The sequence below is a fragment of the Tenrec ecaudatus genome, chromosome 11 (assembly GCF_050624435.1).
Source record: "Tenrec ecaudatus isolate mTenEca1 chromosome 11, mTenEca1.hap1, whole genome shotgun sequence".
Lineage (NCBI taxonomy): Eukaryota > Metazoa > Chordata > Mammalia > Afrosoricida > Tenrecidae > Tenrec > Tenrec ecaudatus.
In genome coordinates this window covers 83264591-83273883 of record NC_134540.1, presented here as the reverse complement: position 1 = coordinate 83273883, position 9293 = coordinate 83264591, and the positions used below count along the sequence as shown (strand labels likewise).

The window sequence follows — 9293 nt, the reverse complement described above, 5'->3', positions numbered from 1 at the left end:
CTCTGAAGTGCACTCTTCTGAGTGGGTGGGGAGGTATCCACATAGTTTGGATTGGGGCCGGCCCTGCAGACTTCTCTATTGGCTCCCTGGTCCATGCTGATATGTTGTATTCATGTCTTGACGCATCTAGTTGAAGCTTGGTCTCTCTCTCCCTCTCCTGTGGAGATATAAACAATAACCTCCCCTTGAGTGGGTTAGTGCCTTGCTCTCCACCTACCCAGGACTTCCCCCCCCCTATTTCATTCCCCCTCTTATTAGTTGTATGCCATATCTATCCCTGGATTGGGTTTGGCCCCTGCCATAGTTACTGGACACACCCCAAGGATGTATGTATGTAGTAGCTGTTCCCCTATGCCCCATTTTTGTTTCTTAATCTTACCTCAGTGGACTTATGTTGTACTTGTCCTTTTGTGTTGACTTACTTCACTTAGCATGATTTCCTCTAGTTCGTCCCATGAGGCGATGTGCTTCATGTGCTCATCGCTGCTCTTCATGGATGTGTAGTACTCCACTGGGTCCCACAATTTTTAATCCATTCATCTGTTGATAGAAATTTGAGTTGTTTCCAACTCCTTGCAATTGTGAACTGTGCCGTGATGAACACTGGAGCACAGATGTCTGTCCGTGGTTCCTTTCTTTCCTCTTCTGGGTATATGCCCAGTAGGAGGATTCCTGGGTGATATGGTAGCACAATTTCCATCTGTTTTAGATAATGCCAAATCGATTTTCATAATGGCTGTGCATACCTACAGGTCCACCAGCAGTAGATGAGAGTTCTTATCTCCCCACAGTCCAACACTTGTTACTTTCTGATTTTTTGAATTGGACTGTGAGGTAGTTAGTTTATTATGCCAACCTGCCCCATAAATACATGTGGGGTTAATTGAAATGCAGAGGGATAAATGACTCAGTGAGCCTTGCCTTTCTAGTTCTCGGGTCTCTTGCTTTGTGATGTTCGCACCAGAGTGCAGCTGCCTTAGCAGTTCCCTGCTTCAGCTGGCAAGGCTCACTTCCTGCAAGACATCCCCAAGAAGAAGCCACATGGACCTACCCTGATGCAGCCCTGGGTGCTGGAGCAGCTGTGTGGAGACCCCTGCCAGCACTGAGATGCTTACACATTCACTGACTCGGCTTTCCTCCTACCGTTGGCATCACAGTGTGTGTTTTGTGAAATGGAGGAGGACTTTGTGGATTGGAGTTGGACATATGGGTTAATGTTGGACTTGTGGGCTTGGGCAGCACTGGGTTGGGATGTTTTCTTGATGTGCACTTACCCTTTGTATAAAACTCTCTCTTTTACATGAGTTTCTGTGGATTTGTTTCTCTAAAGTACCCAGACTATCACAGGCTGTCTTTGAGGTTGTTAGGTGGTATCTCACAGTTGTTTTAATTTACATTTCTCATGTGGCTAATGATTAGGAACATTTTCTCATATGTTTATTGGCCATTTGGAATTCTGCCCCTGTGAGACTCCTGTTTAGGTCCTTTGCCCACCTCCTCAGCGGGCGGTTAGTTTTTTCTTATGGTAAGCCTGCAAAGTATTGTAGATGTTAGTAATTAGGTCTTTGCCTGATGTGTCTTTGCTAAAGATGTTTCCCAGTCGGTGGGCTCTCTTATTACTCTCCTGGTGAATTCTTTTGATGTACACAGGTGTCTTATCTTCAGTATATCCCTTGTCAATTTGTGAGTCCTATGCATTTGTATCTTTCCCTATTTCTGATAGCCTATGTAATCCCTGTGCCAAGGTTCTCAGCTTGGTCCCAAATCCCTCATTAATGGCCCCAATTGTTCTGGGTTTTACTTCAAGGTCTATGATCCACCTTGAGTTTATTCTTGTGAATGGAGTGAGGTAAAGGATTTGCTTCATTTTTCTGCAGGTAGACATCCATTTTTTCCAGCACCACTTATTGAAGAGGGCATCTGTTTCCCATTTGATATTTTTTGGGCCCTTCTCAAAAATCAGTTGTCCATATGCTGGGTTTTCAGCTCTTTTCCATTGGTCTGGATATCTGTCGTTATACCAGTATCACAGTATTTTGACCACCATGGCCATATAATAACATGCTAAAGTCAGGTAGAGCAAGCCCTCCCACTTTGTCCTTGAGGAAATCTCAATTCGGTGGGATCTTTGCCCGCTTTATGTTTCAGAGTTATACTAGCTTAATAGAAAGAGTTAGGGAGTTTTCTGTCTTTTTCTATGTTCTGGAAGAGTTTGTGTAGGATTAGTGTCATTTCTTCCCTGAATGCTAGGTAGAATTCTGCTGTGAAGCCATCTGGCCCAAGGGATTTTTTGTTGGTAATCCCTTGATAACCTTGTCTGTTTCCTCTACTGCTATGGGTCTGTTAATGTTCTTTTTTTGTGTGTGTGTTATTTGACTTTATTTCACACTAGGTGGTGTGGGCACAAGCAATCCCCTTAATAAAGTTGACAATGAGCTTCACTCAGAACATTTTTAATAATGCACACTAAAAAAGAAAGTATTCATCTTACAAATTGTTTTGCAATCCAAATATACAACAGCTTGGAAAACACCAGTTAGGGAAGAAAAGCCCATGTAAAAGACAGGTCAGAACGACGAGGAGAACGGCACAGGGGGTATGGCTCAGGCCTTACAGTTTTTTCACTGCGTCATCAATGTCAGAAGTCTGTTCCTTCAGCTGGCTCCACTGCTCGGGGTTTAAAGAAATACCTTTTCTTCCTGGTTTCATTTCACCTTCTTGGTCCATCCAATATTCTCTAATATCAATTAGGACTTTCCCTTTGAAGTCCCGAACACTGACATACCGCATTTTCCCAATCTGGAACATGTTATCGTCTCGGCTGCTGCTCTGCTTGGAGGACGACAGGGCTCTGGAAGTCTCCCCCATCTTCTGCTTCTTGATGGGCTTTTCTGGAGCAACCTGCTTTTTCCTCTTTAGCTTTTTGTCGACTTCACTATCAGAATCACTGCCAGATGAGCTTGAAGAAACAAGTTCCTTTGACTTAGGCATTGCTGTGTCCGTGCCGCCGAACGGTCTCCTGCCTGCTCGCTCGCGACTGACAGAGAAACGGAAGTCGGGTCTGTTAATGTTCTTGACGTCCATCTTGGATAGTCTAGGGAGGGATTGTTTTTCCAAGTATTTATCCATGTCTTCCAAATTGTTGAATTTGTTAGAGTACAGGCCTTCATAGTACTGTGTACTTATCCTTTTGATTTCATTAGGGTTTGTTGTAATGTCTCCTGAAGAAACACAATATTGAAAAAATTTTAACAACGACAGTATACCTTGAGATTGATGAAGACCTGCATTTGCAGACACGGACGTGGAGAGAAAGTATGGAGAGAGAGAGAGTCATTGTTTAGAAGGGGAATCCCCTTCCATAAAATCAACTGGTTGGATGGCTCCGCCCCCATACCAGCTACATGGACAACTGCCCCTTCCCCCAGAAGAATTTACTTGAGGGGATGGCACTGAAGCTGCAGCTAGGGGACAGGGGGCATGTCTGATCAGAGCAAATGGGAGCAAAGAAGGGGGAGGAAGAGAGAGTGGAGCACATCCTGGCCCATCAGGCCTGGAGGACGATATCCCCGCTCTGAACAGCCAATGGACAGAGTGGACAATATGGCTGATCCCATTGTGAGACATGCCATCCCTTGATGGCCGAGGGCCCTAAGAGGGACAACACTGGAGACTCAGTGTTGGGACTGGCCCAGACTGACCCTGTGACACCGAGGCAAACCACTAAAAGCGTGCGGCAGAGCAACCGTGGGAGCAGAGCAGGGAGCGCCTGAGGGCGTACACAGGACAGACTCGGGCCAGAGCATGGTACCCCATCGGATCTGACTGAAGGACACGTCTAGAGATAAAAAATCAGACCTTGATCTATTTACAGGTTTTCCTTTCTTTAACAATTTTTTTCTTTTAATTCATTTATTCTTCTATGGGTAATTGGTTTCCTTTTTGCTGTCATTGCTGTGTTTTCACTCATCGCCTATCTTGCTATGGCTTGATTTTCGGTGTATATTATTATCTCTACAGTTCTATCTAGATAAGACAGACTGGATGAATAGTCTGGAGGAGAAAACAATGGGACCAATGGTTCCGGGGGGACATGGGAGAGGGAGAGGCAGGGGTAAGGAAGTGATGCTGACCAACCAGGGACAGTGGAGCAACAAGTGATCCAAAATCAGTGACGAAGAGGGTGTGAGAGGCCTGGTAGAGATTCAGCAAGGGCAATGTAACCGAGAGAAATTACTGAAACCCAAATGAAGCCAGATCATGATAGTGGGACAAGAGGAAAGTAAAAGGAAATAGAGGCAAGAACTAGGTGACAAAGGATATTTATAGAGATCTAGAGACTGGAATGTACATATGTAAATATATTTATATAGGAGTGTGGGGAAACAGATCTATGTGCATATATTTATAGGTTTAGTATTAAGGCAGCAGATGGACATTGGGCCTCCACTCAAGCACTTACTCAATGCAAGAACACGTTGTTCTATTAAATTGGCCTTCCAGGATTCACATCTTCCCAACATGATTGCTGAAAAAAAATGTGTGCATAAGAAAATGTGGTGAAGAAAGCTGACAGTGCCTGGCTATCAAAAGAAATAGCATCTGGGTTCTTAAAGGCTTAAAGATAAACAACTGGCCATCTAGCTGAGAAGAATCGAAGCCCACATGGAAGAAGCACACCAGCCTGTCTCACCATGAGGTGTAGAAGGGACCAGTTATCAGACATCAAAGAATTAAAAATCTTATCAGTGGGTGCCCACCTTCCTAACATGATTGCTGAAGACAAAGCAGGTGCATAAGAAAATGTGGTGAAGAAAATTGATGGTGCCCAGCTATCAAAAGATATAGTGTCTGGGGGTCTTAAAAGTTTGAAGATAAACAAGTGGACATCTAGCTGAGAATAACAAAACCCACATGGAAGAAGCACACCTGCCTGTGTGACCACGAGGTGTTGAAGGGTTCAGGTATCAGGCATCAAAGAACAAAAAAATCATATCATTGTGAATGAGGGGGTGGGGACCCAAGACTCATCAGTAGGCAACTAGACATCCCTTTTCAGAGGGGTCAGACGAGCCAGTCAGGGTGCAGTGTAGCAACGAGGAAACATATAACTTTCCTCTAGTTCTTAAATGCTTCCTCCTACCCCCACTATCTTGATCCCTATTCTACCTTACAAATCTGGCTAGACCAGAAGATGTGCATTGGTACAGATAGCAACTGGAAACACAGGGAATCCAGGAGAGATGACTCCTCCATAACCAGTAGTGAGACTGGCGATGCCTGGAGGGTGGAGGGAATGTGGGGTAGAAAGTGGGAACCGATTACAAGGATCTATGTATAGCCTCCCCCCTTGGGTGATGGACAGCAGAGAAGAGGGAGGGGGGAGATGTCAGACAGTGTAACATATGACAAAACAATAATAACTTGTGAATTATGAAGGGTTCATGAGGTATGGGGGAGTGGGGAGGGAGGGGGAAAATGAGCAGCCAATATTAAGGGCTCAAGCAGAAGGCAAATGTTTTGAAAATGATGATGGCAACAAATGTACATATATGCTTGACACAATGGATGTATGGAATGTGATAAGAGTTGTATGAGCCCCCAGTAAAATTATTTTAAAAAGAATCAACTAGTTACTGCTTTTCAGGAGTTTTTTTTCTCTCTTCTTTGCCTTTTTAAAAATTAGGATCTGGCTGCCTTTCTCTAAAAAGATAAATCTGTTTTCATGTGGTCTGATGTTGGTGTTTCCTTAAGTGTTTTCTAAAAGGGTTTACAACATAGCCACAAAAGGTTTAAACAATGTGCACTAACAATGCCAGCTAACTTCTAGTGACCCAAACACAAAGTGCTTTTGTTTACAACAATTACGTGTGTTGGGTTGTATTTTAATGCTTTGCTCAAGATCTGATGAAAAATTTTCTCAACATTTCCGGTCGAAATACGCTTATGTTTTCTACTGATGCGTTCAAGTACCAGGTTCTTCTGTACTGTTTTCGTATGGTTTGTAATGTTTCATTTATTTTTTTACCAGTTTATGCTTGTAGTGTTTTCCTGAATTTTTAAGGTTGTTACAGTTTTTTCTTTGAAAAGCACAATGGGTAGATAAAGAAAGGAAAAGACAAAGCAAGCCACAACAACAAAATCAGAAGGGAAATTAAGGAGGAAAAGAAAGGAAACAAAGCCACCAAAAACCACCCAACCAACAAACAAATAAACAAACAAACAAAAAAAAAAACAAAGGAGAAAACTGGAGTTGGGTAGAACCCATAAGGGAAAGAAAAATGTTGCCCGTAATGGGACAACTGGTAGCTCGGACTAGATGACCGATTATGGAAATATTTCTAGCTGAGTACAAGTTGCCTGGTAGATGGATATAGCATGTTCTAGTGATTACATGAGGTAGGGGTTTATGCATATTCAGCTGTGGTGGCATGCCCCCAAAGTCTGATTCAGGAAGACATGTCTTTGACCTCAGGTGGAATGAATAGGGGCTGTTCAGGGAGGGTCGTGTCATGGGCTATTGGGTGGGTAAGGGTGCTGACAGTGCCTCTGGTCATTAAGAGGGTGTGGGAAAGCAGAGGAAGGCAGTCTGGTCACTAGCTATGAGTGTCACAGGATAGTGTCCTGATAATAATAATTCATAAACCAAACAATTGGGCACCATTGCCTAGCTCAGTTGACACACACAATTAGCTGTCACAAATTATTTTAACTTTCATTAATATTTTATTTTAATCTAATATCTCCACAGGTGTCTATGGTTATTGCTCAGATGTGATGAAGCACAGGATGTGTACATTGCATTTAAAAACTTTGATGTATCAGAAAGTTCCCAAAGTGCATGATTGTCATTCTCTGCTAAAATGGAAATAATGTTGATTTGAGGCCCAAATACATTAATCACCATTTAAAGAGTCTTGGTGATGCAACATGCTTCGTTGTTGGTTTTTTGGCCATAAATTACATTTATTATTACTCCATCAATTCAACATATTGAAGTTTTATATATTATCCCTTCTGGTAGATATATTTTACCTGTTGCATATGAAACTACTGTATTGCCATAAAATTAATTACACAACATTCAATGCATTACTTTACAAGCTTTTAAATGAGTTACTTTTAGGTGTCTCTAAGTGGGTTGGCGATGTGATCTTTAATGAACTCTTCTGCAGGAAAAAAGACTTGGTGATTTGTTTCTATAAAGATAAAACCTGAAAACAACCCATCAAAACCCAAAGAAAGCCAAAAAAAAAAAAAAACCTTGTTGAATTGTTTCACACTCATAGTGACTCTCTAGGAAAGTGTAGAATTTCCACATCTGGTTATAAGGCTGTAAATCCATACAGAAATAGACTGCCGGATTTTTCGCACATGGAGCAGCTAGTGAGATGAAAATGCCAACCTTACCATGAACAACGACGTGCTAAATCATTGATACCAGGCTTTATTCCATACAGGTCACAATCTGAGGAATAGTGTGGGGTAACTCTGTTTATGGTTACTATGAGTCTGAATTGATTCAGTGGCACACAATAATCAAAGTTCAAACACTCCCGAGAATCAGATAAGGGACGGCTAATTTGAATTGTGTAGTGTATTACATGTTGGGCTGCTAACTGCAACATGAGTAGTCTGTAACCACCAGCTTTTCCATGGGACAATGATGATGCCATCAAGATTTATAAACTGGGAACCCAGAGGCAGTTATACTCTGTCCTACAGGGGCACAGTCAACTTGATGGCAGTGCAATTGGTGTTTTTTTTTTTTTTTTTTGAGTTGGCAGTTAGGACTAGTTAAGTATTCAAAATACAGGGATTGACTTTGCTTGCTGTGAATGTGGAGGGTGGTTTAGAGGAAAAGGCCAAAAGACCAATAAGCAGAGCTGAACGCATGTATTTCACTGCCTGAGTTGACTGTGTGTATGGATCCTATTCAAAGTAATAGGGTAGAGTATGGACTTTATTTAGTCTTAGAAAGTGGTACCATGAGCACCAGCTGAGAGCTAAAATACAGCCTCAAAGATGCTGGCATCCCTATCAGGCTCTTTCAGGTCCCCACCCTGCCCAGTTGAATGAACTGGAGATGGAGGGTACTGCGACTGAGGTATAAAGGACAATTTATAGCTAGAATACAGAGTAGAACAGAGTGGGAGGCTGTTATGGTTTTAGGGCTCTGCCTATCTCTGAGCATTTAGCTAATGAGAATGGCATAGGCCTTTTAGTAAATTAGTTTTTAATGGACATAGTTCACACACACACACACACACACATACACACTGTATAATTCAATAGTTCAGTCATATTAAAAAAACGTGCAACCGCTGCCACAGTTTCAGAGCTTTTTTCTTTCTTGTACTCATCTACCCTGCCGGGCCCTTCGGAAACTTGAAATAATAGTTTTATTGCCATGTAAATACTATATCAGATAATTTAATATTTCAGTCACTTTTTAAGCTTCACTTGATCATGACTGGAAAAGAACATCTTGTCGTTCTGTATATTCATTGACTCCTCAACTGGATAGCAAAATCTTCAGCTCTATGTTAACCAGTGTGTACCTGCAGTGATAATGTAACAGGACCAGGAAAGGGGAGACTCCATTGTGAAGCCTCGGACCCCAATGGAAGTGAGTTTGAAGCAGGATTCTACTGTTTTCCAGGAGCCCTAATGAACAATTTTCGTAATATCTCTAAACCTGAGTTTTAGTTCTGACAGCTATAAAATGAGGATGCTAGTGCCAAGCTCAAAGAATTGTAAAATTGAGCTTTCGGAATAGAACTACTTCATAATACGCACTCTATAATATGAACACACATACCCACTTGTCACACGTGGCTATTAAGCACTTGATGATCTTGTCACTAGTACAAATGAGGAGTTGAATTTCAATCAAAACGTAAGGAGTCATACCTAGCTAGTAGCTATCATATCAGACAGCACTATTGATAGGAACTCTCTACTTGGAATATAGTCCGTGGGTGGTGCAAATGCTCAAGAGCTGGGCTGTTAGTGAAAAGCCTGGTGTATGACGCTAACCCGACGTGCCTCCGATAATAGATCTGGTGATCTGCTTCTAACGGTCGTGAAAACCCCGTGGAAAGCAGCTCTACCCTGGAACACACTGGGTTGAAAGAGACTTGGTGACAACTGGTTATTTTACTTGGGAGAGAAAAAGTGAGGTTTTTCAAAGGTTTTATTGATTGATGTATTCTTTCATTTACTTCTTTTCTAGCATGTAGAATGTGCATGTGCCGTGGACTATAGCAAAAATAAACAAATGGACATTTAAA

At 42.1% G+C, this 9293-nt stretch overlaps 1 pseudogene; it reads right to left on the bottom strand.

Annotated features, from left to right (window-relative positions):
• Positions 1 to 2349: 2349 nt before the first annotated feature.
• Positions 2350 to 3050, bottom strand: LOC142460797 (activated RNA polymerase II transcriptional coactivator p15 pseudogene; annotated as a pseudogene).
• Positions 3051 to 9293: the final 6243 nt, after the last annotated feature.